The following is a 15634-nucleotide window of genomic DNA, read 5'->3' on the forward strand; positions in this document are numbered from 1 at the left end:
ATACCAAAAAGTTGCAAGCTGGTGTGATGACTTCGACGATGGTCCCGAGCACACAAAAATGGATCAAAGAAACCTAAATAAGTGACAAATAAACACACCGAATGAGTATATAACTCAAGAAGTCATAAGCATTACATCGCTGTCCATTTATAAAATATCATAAAAGAAAACAAATAATGCAAGATTAGGTACTCCATCCATACCGACTATGCTATAATTTCACGCACATTTATCATTACATGCTCTCAACTAGCCAAGCCTCCATTGACATCTCGTATGATATTCGATATGATATTTGATGCATTTCCACACATCATTTTATTTTCGTTTAGATTATACTAATAATAGCATTTCATCTATTCCACAATAATCTTATGTTCCTAACTTCAAATATAATCACCACATAGGTTCAAGACTTACCAAGCTCAGTTCCAAATATAAACATAACGTCTATTCCTTATGAACTCAAAATATCTACTCATTCCGCTGTCCATGATTTACTCAATAAAGTCACACACTTAGCGTTAATAATTATTCGAAAATATATAGTAAGTCCGCACACTTAGTGCTTAATAGTCAAACTCGCACACTTAGTGCTATACAATTAAACTCGCACACTTAGTGCCAATCTCATTATCGTAAATGTTTAGACCCGGACACTTAGTGCCGAAATCAACAACTCAATACATCTCACTTCTTTTTACAATCGATAATTTTGTCACTACATGCATTTATATATCATCCCATTCGGCATAAGTACATAAGTATTATAATTATTTAAATCAATACAAAATATATGCTTAATAACTTACCTTGTGTTGGGTAAAACGATTCCAACTCGGCTACTCGATGTTCTTTCCTTTGCCTTTGCTTGATTCTCCTTCTTTAACTTCTTGAGCTTAATCAATAAATTAACTAGTTTAACCGTCTTGCTAAATATTTATATCAAAATATTAATGATTTCATATCATAGGAGATACATGACTAATTCTTATCTTCCTACCATATGTTTTTGAGCTATTCGGCTAATAACCATATGCTATCACCCTACTATCAATAATCCAATCACACATGCATATATATATATATGGCCGAATGTGCAAAACTTAGACTCAACATCACCTATGCTCTTAATTTGATGGCCGAATATGCATACATATATATATGATATCAACTATACTATCATTTTTAATTCACCTAAACACAAAATTTCATCTCATGAACACTTGACCGAATTTTTTCCTAATCTAGCATGGCTTCACATCTATTTGTAACATCCTATAAATCCACATATACCACATTTCTACATAAATTTTCTTTTACTATTCCACTACTTCCATTCACAACATCAAAAGCACCATACTCTTAGCATTTACCTCTTCCTAACCATATGCCATCTAAGTACCCTTTTAGGTAGAAAATTAACATATGGGTTGTAATAAGACATTGGCTACTAACTAGATTTTCACAAGAATTTAGTAAAAGTAACATAAGTCCTACATTAATCAACCCCTTTTGAGTTGGCGAATGTCTAGAGCATTTCTTCTTTCCTTCTCCTAACTCACGGCAATTGCAAGAAAAGAAAGAAGATGAATACTCCTCTTCCTTCCTTATTTTATTCATCTTTTCTTTTTAATTCCTTTCTTTAATTTATTTTAATTGCTAACTAATAAAAGAATTGCATTGAAATTCAACCTAGTGGATGGGCATCATGGCTTGGCCGGCCACTACTTGGGTTTTTGGGCAATTTGACATGCAAACCCAAGTTTCCTCACTTTGTTATTATTTGGTCCTTACATATCCCCCTATCATATTTTCTTAAGTTCTCAACTAAGTCAATCACATGAAATTCACATCATAAGTCTAAATTAAAACATCAAATTTTCACACATGCACTAATACACATAGAGGATATGCAACCAAATTTTTAAATAAATTTTGGGACTCGGTCTTGTGGCCTCGAAACCACATTCCGACTAGGGTCGAATTAGGACTGTCACACAGTAGCAGTCATATCTACAGAATCCTCTTAGGCACTATTGTCTTTCAATCAATCAGTCATTCGCAAATAGACAATCAGACATATCAGACCACAATACAATCAATTCGGTCACAGTAACACATCCAATCAATCAGATTCAATCAACTGCATATGAGTGCAGATGAGTTACAAAATGCACCCACCTATTTAGCCAACACACCTCTTCATCCAAACCTGCACTTACTGGGGGATTTAATCAACCCACCCATCACTACACTTGCAATTAGCACCGTTGCAACACTAAACAGAAATTTGCAACTGAGCTGCTAGAATTTTAGGCTTAAGAGCCTTTTAGTACAGATCCTTAGATATATCACCCCAGGTTACCCGACAACGATGATTATCAGTATTGTCCATGACCCTCAGGGTATTGGGACTATCAGTGTGCAGATAAACTGCCACTCTCGTATATTACGCAGCAATGCTAACGTATAAGCTGTACGGTGCAATCCAGAATACCGCAGTACAGACTTGCAGTTGGAACTACCAGATCAGATAATAGTACGTAGTGTAGCTAACACACGTGTGGTATGGTGCAATGTGGTAAACCGCTATACCGTTATAAGATGTCACCCCGGGTTGCCCGGCAACGATGATCATTAATGCAGTTGAGCTGCCAGATCAAATCAGTCTTCCTTCTCTTCAACATCCCAACCCAAAATGGTTTGTGCAAATAGATATATGCAAATGTATCAATACAAATGCACCAACTCAAAATACAATTTTAGACAGTCATTTAGAAGTAGTCATTCAGAAACGGTCAATCACATTCAGTTAGTCAGAAAGATGTACACTCATGTATTCCATATCAATAACAGATTATTCGTGCAATCAATCACGAGTATCGCACAAATCCAACCCAATTCAGAGTTAAGATTACCCTCATTCAAGCTTAGTTGAAAGTAGGAACACATTGATTTGCGACTGCAATCAAATTGACTTAAATTCAAAATTTGGCGAGCTAGGGCCATACGCTCGTGTGATCTGGCCGTGTGGAGCAATCCAGGCTGTGTGGGGATCCAAACACTCGTATAAGAGGGTAGCACACGGCCGTCTGATAGAGCATACACCCGTGTGGGGCAGGGGCACGGCCGTGTAAACTGGTCATGTAACACACTGTTCAATTTCACTTATATTAGGTGCAGGGCAGACACAGCCGTGTGAAGGTGTCACACACCTGTGTGGCCATCAGTCACGGTTGTGTGTCCCATAACATACGCTCATGTGGAATCCCTAGACCCCCAAATCAGTCACACGGCCATGTGTCCCGAAGCACACGCCCATATGGGAACCCTAATTTCCCAAATCAGTTACACAACTGTGTGTCCATAACACACGCCCGTGTGGAAGCCCTAATTGCCAAAATCAGTCACATGGTCGTGTGTCCAATGGACACGGCCGTGTGGTTTTTGACAAAAATCCTTAAATCGTCGTCTTCTAGTTTTCGACAAAAATTCCCAAATCTCCCACACGCTCGTGTGGCCAGGCAGTGTGGCACCCAAAATTGGCCAAAAACCCTAATTCACAAATGCCTGTGTGGCCATCAAGAAGGCAATGAAACTACCTCAATTCAGTCCCAAAAACACCGTTTTGGCCACCATAACAGTCCCAATCCTTCACCCTATCAAAGTACATCAAAAAAGGGAGTTTTCCCTTCATTATCAATAATTAAAACCCCGAAACCAACGGGTTAGCATCCAATCAAGATAAGCCAAACAAGAATTTGCAGAATCAATAAAAAATACAGTAACGTAGTTACAGTTTGAATCCCACACCTATTATTTACGAACGGAGATAGCAGTAGAGGAGCGAAAATCTCAAATTTTCCAGTCAGAACCGAAAAGTAAAAAGAACCAAAAGAGGGAGAAGAAGGAACGTCTCCCAGAAAGAGAAAATAGTAGTCTGAAATAAAAAACATAATAAAGTAATAACAAAACACTCACCATCAAATAAAAATAAATAATGATTAAATAAATAACATAAATAAAGAATACTAAAAGTAACTCCCTAAAATGTTCACCCAAGGAATTGAACTCAAGACCTTCAGCAGTCTAACACTCCACTAATCCACCAAACCAGCAGGCCTATTCTTGTCACTTAAACGTGCAACTTAACTTATATGTGCAACCTTCTCGCTGTCGCTATGCTCAAGACCCAATACTTCTAGGCCCAAAATTTGGGGCGTTACATTTTCTCATAGGGTAAAGCCATCATGATTTAAATAGAATTAGAATTAGGTTGAGAAAATTATTTAATTTAGAAATTAATTTATTTAAATTAATTTATGATGTTTATTTTTGGGAAATAGAAAAACAAGTATTGAGTTGGATTGAATTATAAAGTACTGGGTTAAAAGTCTAGGAAGTACTTGTAATTGGACTGGATACAAGAGTGGCCCAAAAGCATCTCATGTTGATGCATAAGATGACAAACCCTAGTTTATTTAACTAGGGTTGCCACCCCTCTCTCTCTTAGTTAGACTAGGATTATGGTTTTCTATTGAAATAGACTTCTACTAATTCAATAAGGGTTTCACTTGTTCTCCCTATAAATAGATGGCACCGATAGGGCTAAAAAGATAGAACTTTGAGGTATTGTTATTCTAGTTGAAAATAGTGAGATTTATCTTCTAAGTATAAATTCTATTTTCTAGAATAACAATTCTATCAGTTTCTATTAAAAAGAGATTTATTTTCCCACTAAAAGTGAAGTAAAGAATTTATGGTTTTATGTTTGATTCGAATTCATTTGAGACCACACTTGAAGAATTTCGTGGTATGATAATAGTGAAGAAGCTCGTTCGGTTGAAAGTCGGCAATGACAAGGATCCATCTAGCCAAAAATACAGGTGTGATTTCGGTAAAGGGTTTATTGCTATAAATATAAAAAATTGGCTCGTTTTCAAAATTTTATTTTTTTCTATGCAAGAAAACCGCTTTCGAAACCATTTTTTTCCAACATATTAGAATCAGGTTGGCTAGGAGCAAGATCTTCCATTGAAGAGAATGGAAACAGACATACATTTGGAGGATCTTTTTTCCATGAATAAACATGAATAATGGATGGTTGAGTTGTTGAATGACCAGCCATATTTTTTTCCGAGGAATTAATCAAATGGCTCACAATGTAATCTAAGTAACCATCTTTTTTAGGACTACTAAATATAGATGACACAAGAAAAAATAGTGTATTTTCAATAAGGGTCATATCAGCAAACAAAAGATACCATTTAAGTTTAGGAGAATAAAACTTATACCCTTGTGAATTCGACAATAACCAAGAAATGTACACTTAAGAGACTTTATGTAGCACCCCAAAAATTTTAGTGTCACCAATAGAAATATTGTAACACCTCTTACCCAGAATGAATCGATATGTCCCGATCAAGAGATGTCACATTTGGACACTAAAGATAACTTAATTCGAGCATCAATTTCAAGACTTTACTTTAAAATAAATAGACTCTTTTAAATTTGTTCAAGTCATTTCTAGGCTTACTTTAAAGTTTGGCTACAAACAAGGGTCGTTCAGGACTTATTCGAGTCAAAACAGGGTAAACAGGGTCAATGTCGCGACACTGATCTCCTGATGTCATGACACTAAGAGCATATTGCTCTTATGACTCCAATGTTACAACACTGAAGGTCAAATGTCACAACACGAAAGACAGATTACTCTATTGACTCCAATCTCACAACACTGAAGGTCGGATGTCACGACACCAGATACAGATTGCCTAGAACGTATCTGAAACATCTAAAACCAAGTTTAAACTATCATCAACCATTCCATAACACATCTAAACAATTTTAAGACTAAAATTATGTCATAATATTATTTAAAAACTTTATATAACTCATAAGTATATCCATCTAAGGAATTTTAAACATCACAATTTCTCACTTAAGTTAACCACTTCTAACTTAACCAACTGTTTATGCCATAAAAACACTAGCCCCCTACGAAAACTTTAAGTTAGAACCTCGAAGCTCTCTAAGAAAGATAGTTTTCATTCTAACATATTCCCTGCTCTAGTGTTTGTTTTGGTCTTTAGCAAGCATAAGACATTATGTCTCTCACGTAAGAGTAAATCCTTATAGTTATTCATGAAACATCATTCCCTAATCCTCTACAATTCCAAATTTCATTGAGTCATGTTAAAAGAAACCAGCACCTATTCAACAGGTTTAACAGCACTCGAGTCGCCTGGAGTAATACCACAACTCGATTTTCCCACTTGACCATAATTCATATAAACCAGCGGGTTACCAAAATGTTTCTACCAATTATCTTCCACCATGGCTTCATCACGATCACATGTAACTATTAAATCATCAATTTCCATTTCCATAACCTGAGCTCTTCTCTAAGAGTCCCTTCGTCATAAACTAGACAACCAATATAAAAACTACTACTTTCCTTATTCTTGCAGTTGTAGACATCTTAACATTTCCATTGGCATCATCATGTTCTTTAATTTTGAGATGGATCCTTCTCATAGCACACATTATTAACATTGGGCCATGGCTCCCTACCACCAAAAGGCCTTAATTCGGCCCAGACATCTCCTTATTCCTCCCATTAACATCTCTAGAGAACAGAGGGTCTGAAGTAGTGGGAATATTGCCAAAATTTATAATATCTCGTAGCATATTCTCATCCTCAACCCTACTTTCATTTAAAATTTCAAATTTATTCACATCCCTTAAGTTGAGACTTCCTTGGCAAACTTTTGTGTTTCCTCATATTTCTCTAGACCAAAATCCACGAGCCATACAACTTTAGGGTGTTTCTCAAGAAGATAATAGTTGTACCCATTTTCAACTTAATCTTATGATTTGGTACACTGGAAAACTATAAGGAATTCAAGAATTCAGAAGGATATAAGATATATTGTTCTTCAACATTGCCAGTTGCCCGTGAAATCTATCTACACTATTCATTTTTTAGATCCTCTAGGAAGCCATGATAGTATGTTATTCTTAATTTTATCAACTACTTCATTAGTTGGTGTCAATGTAGCTCAATCCTTTAAAAAGGATGGATCATTAAAATTGGCTTCCAAGTATAGATAAGTTTAATTAACAATTTAGCATACAAAATTACTCCCATTAAGGATTAGAAATTAATTCAAAATCCTAATCAATGATGAATGATCACTTTGATTTGGCACATTTTAAGCCAACCTTCCCTCTCCAAAATCCAACAAACATTTGCTAAAATTTTCTATTGAATCATTTGTCATGTTTCTGAGTTACATATTGATGGCAATTGTAAATATACGAAAATGATTCCAAATATTATAAAAGTAAATCTTTATAATTAATGGTCTGTGTACCAAAAGATAAAAGATTAAGAGGGAGAAATTTATTTATCGTGATGTGTTTTTCTTCAAAAATTCCAATGATTAATTCCAATTCCACATCAAACAATTTTATTAATGTGAAAATCATATTATTCTAAAAAGCCGCTAAACTATTATTTATACAGTGTTAGATTTTGACTTGTATAATGGTAAGATTTTGAATTTTTTTTTAACTTTTGAGTCAAACAAAGAAAAAAAACTTCCTTTTTTTTTCAATTTGCAATCTTAGGCTTCGTTTGGTTTTGAGAAGGTGAGGTCATTTTCGTGAAAAATAAAAAATAGTAAAGAAAACATGTTTTGTTGAAATTTTTAAAAATGATTTTGAAAAATGAAAATATGTGAAAATTAGAAAACAAATAAAAGTTATTTTCATTGTTTTCACTAAACATATTTTGCAAAATTGATAAAATTGAAAACAATTATTTTTAACTTTGATAAATTGTCATTGATTCAAATTAACACAAATGCAAAAAAAAAAAAAAAACAACAACAAAATTTAAATATCAAATTTTTATGCTAATTGAATCCATATAAATTTACAATTTTTTTTTTGTTTTATTTCTCATTTTCTTATTATGAGTACTGATATAGGTGTTCAACAAGGAAGAGGAAAAAAGGAAAAAGTTGTGGTTATTAAGGAGGTCGGTTCACCTGTGACAAGCGAAGAGCCGAAGATAGAGGCTAAGTAGGGAAAACTGAAAAGAAGAGGGCTTAGGAAGGTTTGGAGAGTGGGTATAGGTTGTTTGGTAATGTGCTTAAAGGAGAATAATATCCCTTTTTCTTCATAGGTTAGGGTATATATAGGGGAAGGTCCTCCTATCTAGTAGTATCATGTCATCCACAATACGGATGGTGTTCAGCTCATGTGGTTGACCAAGTGGCATGGTCATTATATGTCAGTTCTCGTTAAGTATAGTACAGTGTGGTCCTGCTCTGACATTCCCTTTACGGATGTAGTATGAAGTTGTTATGCCTCAGTGACCTTTTAGTGGTCCTTATGGATAGTCCATAGTAGGTGGTCGAAAGTGGGTGCCCCACCTATGGACGGCATGAGGTATGTGTGTGACTACTCATTCATGGCCAACCAGACGACCATTACTAATGGAAGAGGACGAAAGGCCATTCATGGACGTCTTTTAAGCTACCTCTTGTGTTACAATGTGCTCAAACTAGGATAGAGCTATAACAATGAGAAAATGTTTACCTAACTTATTTCTATATTTTCATTATTGAGAAAAAATTTGATTTATTTGTACTAAACATGTTTTATTTTTAATTTTAAAAAGTAAAAAATATTTTTTAAATTCCCTACCCCAAAGGAAACCTAACTCTCAAGAAATGTGAAAACTATTATGAATATCTTATTAAATGGATGTCCATAAAAATCTAGATAAGTTTTGATATACTTTAAATTCTAATAGTAATTAGAAGTAGAGTTCTATTTCATTTATACTTCTTATGTCTATAAATATAGACTTTGGAGAAGCATTGTAAAAGATTCTCATTAATCAATAAAATACGCTCTCTCTTTTTCTCTCTTTTTTTTTTTGTTTTTTACTTTATGTCTTTTTATTTTATAACATGTTATCAGCAAAATTTTCTTTTAAATATTATTCTACTTAAACTATTTCCCATAACCTAAACAAAGTTCTTTAAAAAAAATCCCTTCAAAACCAAAATCAAGGCTTGAACCAGCGTCCTATCCCAATCATTGCTTCCAAGTTCTTTAGCTTTTTGTGTTTGTGCGCGAAGAAACCTATAAAGGCAATCAGGTTTGGATGCAATAAGAAAAAAAAATCCATACGATTCTACAAGGATTCAAACTTGTGTTTGCTTGTTTCCATTAAAGTCCTAAATCGCTACCCACTTTGCCAAAAGTAAGATTCGTAATGCGCCCTCTAGAAGGCATTGAAATCTTCAATCCTCAGGTACTCCAAAATCTTTAGACTTTTTATGTCTAGAAATTTATATAATTGTATTTGATATGTTTTCTCTATTTATTTTTTTGGTTAATCATTCTTTTTGAAGTTTTTTAATTAATTTATATTATGCATAATATTTAGATGTTTAAAGATTTGATTATTAAATTCTTGTTATTAAATATTCTTGTAATTTGATTAAAATTATGGTGGAAAGTGCTATTAATCTACCAATGGTGATTAAAGGAAATTTGATAGGATATATTTAGTCTTATTAACTTGCTAATGTTGAATGATTGTATTACATCTTTTAAATTAAATTTATACATAATTTATTAAATCATTATAAGATTTTATAACTTATATGTAGTATGTTCTTATGAAAGCGTAGTTATTTTTAGTACTTGTAATAGTGCTCCTAATAATAACCAAGGTGACGACGACAATGTTAATAATCTATATGTATATTTTACTAATTTATTTTATTATAGCATATTTATTATAATTAGAGACTAATCATAACAACATGAATAGATAGATTCTAATTTGAAATCCACGTATGTTTGTAATGGTGATTAAGAAATAAAGAATCAATGGATGCGTTTAGAAGTCTATCCTACTAGATTTGTTACATTCTCCGAAGTGAATGCAAACATAAAGAATAAAAGATATATTCATGGACTGTAACAACCTGTTTTAGGGTTAAATTGGAACAGTGGTTTCAAGACCACAAATCTGAAGTATAATATTCACTTTATTACTATTTTAAGGTCTACATCATGATAGAATAATTGTGTGAAAATTTTGTTAAGAAAATTTGTCGATTGAGTGCTCAATTTGACTAGAAGGACCAAATTGCAATAGGTGCAAAATTTGAGTTCTAAAAGTTAAAGGTAGTAAATTGTTATGAATTTTTAATTAGAGGTCCTTAAATGGAAATTAGACTATTATACTTTAGGGTGGACAAAAATGGGCATGGAGTAGGTGAATTTATAAAGTTTAAGTGAAGGGTAATTTGGTAATTTGGTAAATAAAGACAAATTAACCTAATAAAAGATGTCCATCTTCTTCAATTTAGTTCCCCTAGCTGAATTTTTGAAGAGAAGCCATAGCCAGGGTTTGGCCAACTTTCAAGCTCGATTGTAAGTTCGTCCTTGTCTCGTTTTTAATGATTTCTATGTTTTTGTGAATGTTGTAACTTGATCCAGCTATTCCAAGGACTAATTTGAAAGAAAGTTAAAGTTTAAAATTTTACCCATGTTGGATGTGCTTGTAATTTGATGTTTGATGATAGAAAATGCATGCTTGTTGTTAGATAAACAACATTTGTAAAGTGATTTTCGATAAAAACGTCAAAGAGGGACTTATTTGTAAAAGGTTATAAAATGTGTAGAAAAGTGTGAATAAATGAAAAATGTGGGCTGTTATGAGTACAAGTAATATTTGGCTAGGCTTGGGTTGTGATGAGATTAAATGAAATTCATTTTACGAACCTAGGGACTAAATCATAAAATGTTGAAATATTAAGGGCAAAAATGTAATTTTTTCCATAATATGTTTTTGGGCTCATTGAATAATGTGATGATTGAATAAGTTAAATTTGACATTATAGATCAAGTAAAACAAAGTTTAGATCTAGATTGGAGAAAAATAAAATAATTGACGAATAGATCCCTTTTGCCGTTTTTACATTCGAGGTAAGTTCATATGTAAATAAGCCTTGTTATAATTGTATTTTAAATGCTTTAGTTTTGCATGAATTGTGTATATGACTCTACGGACACATTCGACGACATTTTGGTAAGCGAGAAATCCCAATCGAACCTTAGGAATAGATTAGGATACAAGTGACATGTCACTAGGGTATTATGTTATGTGATCCAGGTGCTGGTCTTGTACGTCCTACCAGTGGCTGAGTATACCGGCATATGTTACAATTACTTGACAGCTTGTGTGAGCAGGTTCGTTGATGGCTCGAGAGCGAACATATATGTGTTATGAGTTAGAGGTAGCAATGGCTACATATGTGACACCTTGTGTGCAAGGTTTCCCAAGTATCTAATATTATTATTTCGAGTGGTTCATTGGGTATGTCAACGATGAGAATAAGTATGAAATTATTACGAGATGGTACAGGTAGGTACATAAAGCTTATGATTATTAAATTCGAGAAATGATGATTTCAAGGTAAGTTTGTGATGGAATGAATTATGGTCATGAGATTATGGAAAATTACATTATCTTATATTATATTACTTGAATGTTAAATGTATGGTAAGATTTGCTTATTTATTTCATACGAGCTTGCTAAGCTATATAGCTTACTCTGTTTTATTTTTTCATGTTTTATAGTGTTACCAAGCTAGCTCGGATTGGAGATCGTTGGAGATCGCATCACACTATCAAACTGTCATTTTGGGTATCAATGATTTTAAACATTTTGAGTATGTATATTTGTCATTATGAATTTGGTCAAATGTGTTGGCTTATATTTGTTTAAGGTGATTTGGTATTTAGCCATGTAATTGGTTTATTTTGGCTAAAATGGTTGTAAGCCGATTTATATAAGTATATGTGCCAATGCCTTTTGTTTATGTGTTTTGTAATAGTTCGCTATATGCCTATTTATGGCTATATAGCTTTGTTGTTAAATGATTAAGTTTGGTCTATTGATATGCTAGAAGATTTATATGATACAATGCATATTAATGGTAGCCATATTGAAGCTTGTAGAATGTGAGTTTGGTATGATTTGGCTTGGTAAAATATAATGTTGTAAGTATGTTAGGTATTGAAATGACATGTTTTAGCCTTGATTGTGGATGTTTTGGTTGTCTAAGTATGCTATGATTTGTGCCATTTGATGTTGTGTATGTGTGTGCAAATGAGGGTGGCAAATTGGCTTGGTAGATAGCCTTTATTTTTGTCTAGATGGGTAGACACATGGGCGTATGTCTAGGCCGTGTGTGGCATACGACCTGCCCCATGGCATGTGTTTCGGTCGTGTGTCCCCTGCACCTAAATTTTGAGAAACAGAATGCTTAGAATTGAGCGCACGAGTTGAGACATGGGCGTGTGTCTCAGCCATGTGAGGGACACGGTCCCAGACATAGGCTTGTGTCCTGGCTGTGTGAAGCCTGCACCTATTTTATGAAAATTAATTAATCACATGGCCTAGCACACGGGCGTGTGGCTTGGCTGTGTGACTTCAATTTGTCTATGCCTTGCAAAATAGAAAGTTACACAGGTCAGGGACACAAGCGTGTGTGACCACACGGACATGTCCCAAACCACACGAGCGCGTAACCCTTGTTCATGCAAAAATTTTCTAAGTTTTGTAAAAATTTTCAGGGTTCTTGGTTTATTCCCGAACCACTTTCACAGCATGATTTGGGCCTCATAAGCTCGTATTAGGGACTTTAGGACGAATGTAAATGGTTTTAATTTGGTTGAAATTTATAACCCGGAATTGTATATTTGTTTGTGATGTAAGTCCGATAATGCCTCGTAACCCTATTCCGACGTCAAATACATGTGAGGGGTGTTACATGGACCACTAAAAGTGGGAACACAGTAATAAGTAAGAGAACAATGAGAGTTCTCAAGATAACTCTTCAAAGGGTAAAGATAACTTATGTTATCAATGTGATATGAAATATTATTGGCCACATATGTGGCGTGTGCTCAAATATTTTGTTTTTGTTAATATCCTTTGAGAAAGGATATGAGAATGTAGCAATGAATTCTATCATTATAGATAAAAAATATTTATCTTATTTGGTACTGAAACAAACAAATATTATTCCAATATTTGATAATACAAAATTAGTTGAAAGCTCCAAAAGAGCTAATATATCAATATCTAAAAAGCACAAAATTTGTTATGTTAATGCATTGGTTTTAAAAGATATTCATTGTAATGGATCTCATATTGAAATTGTGAATGAGGAAAAGATTATATTTCAGATGAATTAAGAGAGTATTGAGTTATTGGTTACTCTTGTTATTAAATTGAATTGATTGTAACTATCTTTGTAGTCTTCTTTTGTCATCATCCCCATTAAAAGATTGAAAGCAAAATATTTGACTGTGAAATATCTACTTATGAGCAATAGAATATGGTAATTCTATGTAAAACTCATTAAGGTTGGGTGCACCTGAAGTTGCAAGTTTTTTTTTAACTGTGAGTATAACTCTATAGTATTTAGAATAAGTTCTCAATTAAAATTACGTAGAAAAATATTACCGACGAGAACTTGCAATAGAGAAAAATTATGTATGAAAAGTCATCGGTTATGAACATGTTGTACACTTGAAAAATAAGATTCACTCTCAAAGTTTGCTATTAATAGATTTTGATTGGATTTAAAGTATACTACTAGAGTTTAATTTGCTTACTTCTTGATAAAATCATCAAGACTCAACGCAGAAAAAAAAAAGGTATATCTTTAAATATTAAATTGACTTGATATATAATTTAAATGTTTGAGATGGTCTTCTATTTAAGTTTTGATTACATAGGTTATATATAGTTTTAAGCATCTCATTTGTTCATGAAACTGGGCGCCCCACCTACGGATGACATGAGGTATGTGTGTGACTAGTTATTCATGGCCAACCAGACGACCATTACTAATTGAATAGGACTGAAGGTCATTCATTGACGTCTTTTAAGCTACTTCTCGTGCTGGCACATGTTCAAACTAGAATAGAGGTATAACAATGAAAAATATTTACCTAACTTATTTCTATATATTTTATTGAGGACAAATTTTGATTTATTTTACTAAACAATATTTTATTTTTAATTTTAAAAGTAAAAAATAATTTTTAGAAAATAAAAAGAATTCGTACACCAAAAAACCTAACTCTCAAAAAATGTCAACATATTTGTTACAGGTATATACTATAATTATCCTGACACTGCATTGCATTAAGTAGAACATATTCAAAATAATTGCTACTATTATTCAGTCTCCTCTTAAAAACAGCACTACTAATATTGGATCTAAAGTAAAGTTAGGTGTCAATTTTTTTATTTTTTTGATAATTTCTTATTTGTATGATCAAACCTGGAAATACATAAACAATGGTTTAATTTCATTGTCACAATTTTATGCTTTTACCCTATTCTGATAAATTAATACTGCTTTTAAATGGAATATTGTGTATTCATATTTGTATGACTTTTCTGTCTAGAAATCTATTTTACTATTCAAAATAACATTTAAAATTATTTTTATTAATATTTAAATAAAAATATTGTATTATTAAATATGAATTTTCGTTAGGATTGATCTAAATCTATCCATGGCCTGACCCATTCGAAAAATGGGAAGGTTTGAGATAGGTTCGAAAAATAGATTTGGGTAAAAAAATAAAGCCTGTTTAGAAAATGGACCAAGTCTTGAGCAATTTTTTTGGTCCGAGCCCAGCCCAAACCCAGCCCGACTATAAAAAAAAACTATTGTTTTTTATTTTTTTTTACTGTTTTGTTGCTATTTTCTTCTTGTTGTTTTTTTCACTATTTTGCTACCATTTCACTATTACGATGCTATTATTTTATTGTTATTATTTAGATATTGTTTAATTCTTGTTTTATTGTTAACTTTGTAACTATTTTAGAGGCATTTATTTGTTAAGTTACATATATATTAGTGTTATTTAAATATCGTATTATTTTTCGATTTATTTTCAATTTATTGAAAAATATTTATTTTAATATTTTTAGTATTTTTATGTATTATATATTTTTAAAAATAACATAAGAGAAACTAATATGGCAGGGTCAAGCTTGAATTTTAATATTTTTATACAAATCAACAAAATTTTAAACCCATTTTTCGAACTCAACCCGAGCTAACAAATGGATCTAAAACTTCGGTTGGGCGGCCGTGGAGAGCTCTAGGTTGATCCAAATTCATAGAACATTAGCTGAAACTCCGCCCGTAAAATCCTTGAAAACATCCACTCAATTGGCTTACCATATTTAGGAGGGTAATTTACATTCTAGGCCCCTGAATTTAATATCAAGTTTCATTTAAGTCACAATCTTTTAATTTCGTTAAATTACATGAGCGATTATTTAGACAAAATGTGTTGCATAATTTTAATGTAAAAATTGGCATACCGTATATACTCGACTTTTTTTAAAAAAACAATTAACTTTAGAATTGATGACGAGTTACTATTCATTTTTAGCATAAATGACTTAATAAGTTAATAATAAAAATTCACCATATGAAAATTAAAATTAAGTGAACAAAAATATAAATTACCCTTTTGGGAAGGAACACTCAATAGTTTTTT

The sequence above is a fragment of the Gossypium arboreum genome, chromosome 5 (assembly GCF_025698485.1).
Source record: "Gossypium arboreum isolate Shixiya-1 chromosome 5, ASM2569848v2, whole genome shotgun sequence".
Lineage (NCBI taxonomy): Eukaryota > Viridiplantae > Streptophyta > Magnoliopsida > Malvales > Malvaceae > Gossypium > Gossypium arboreum.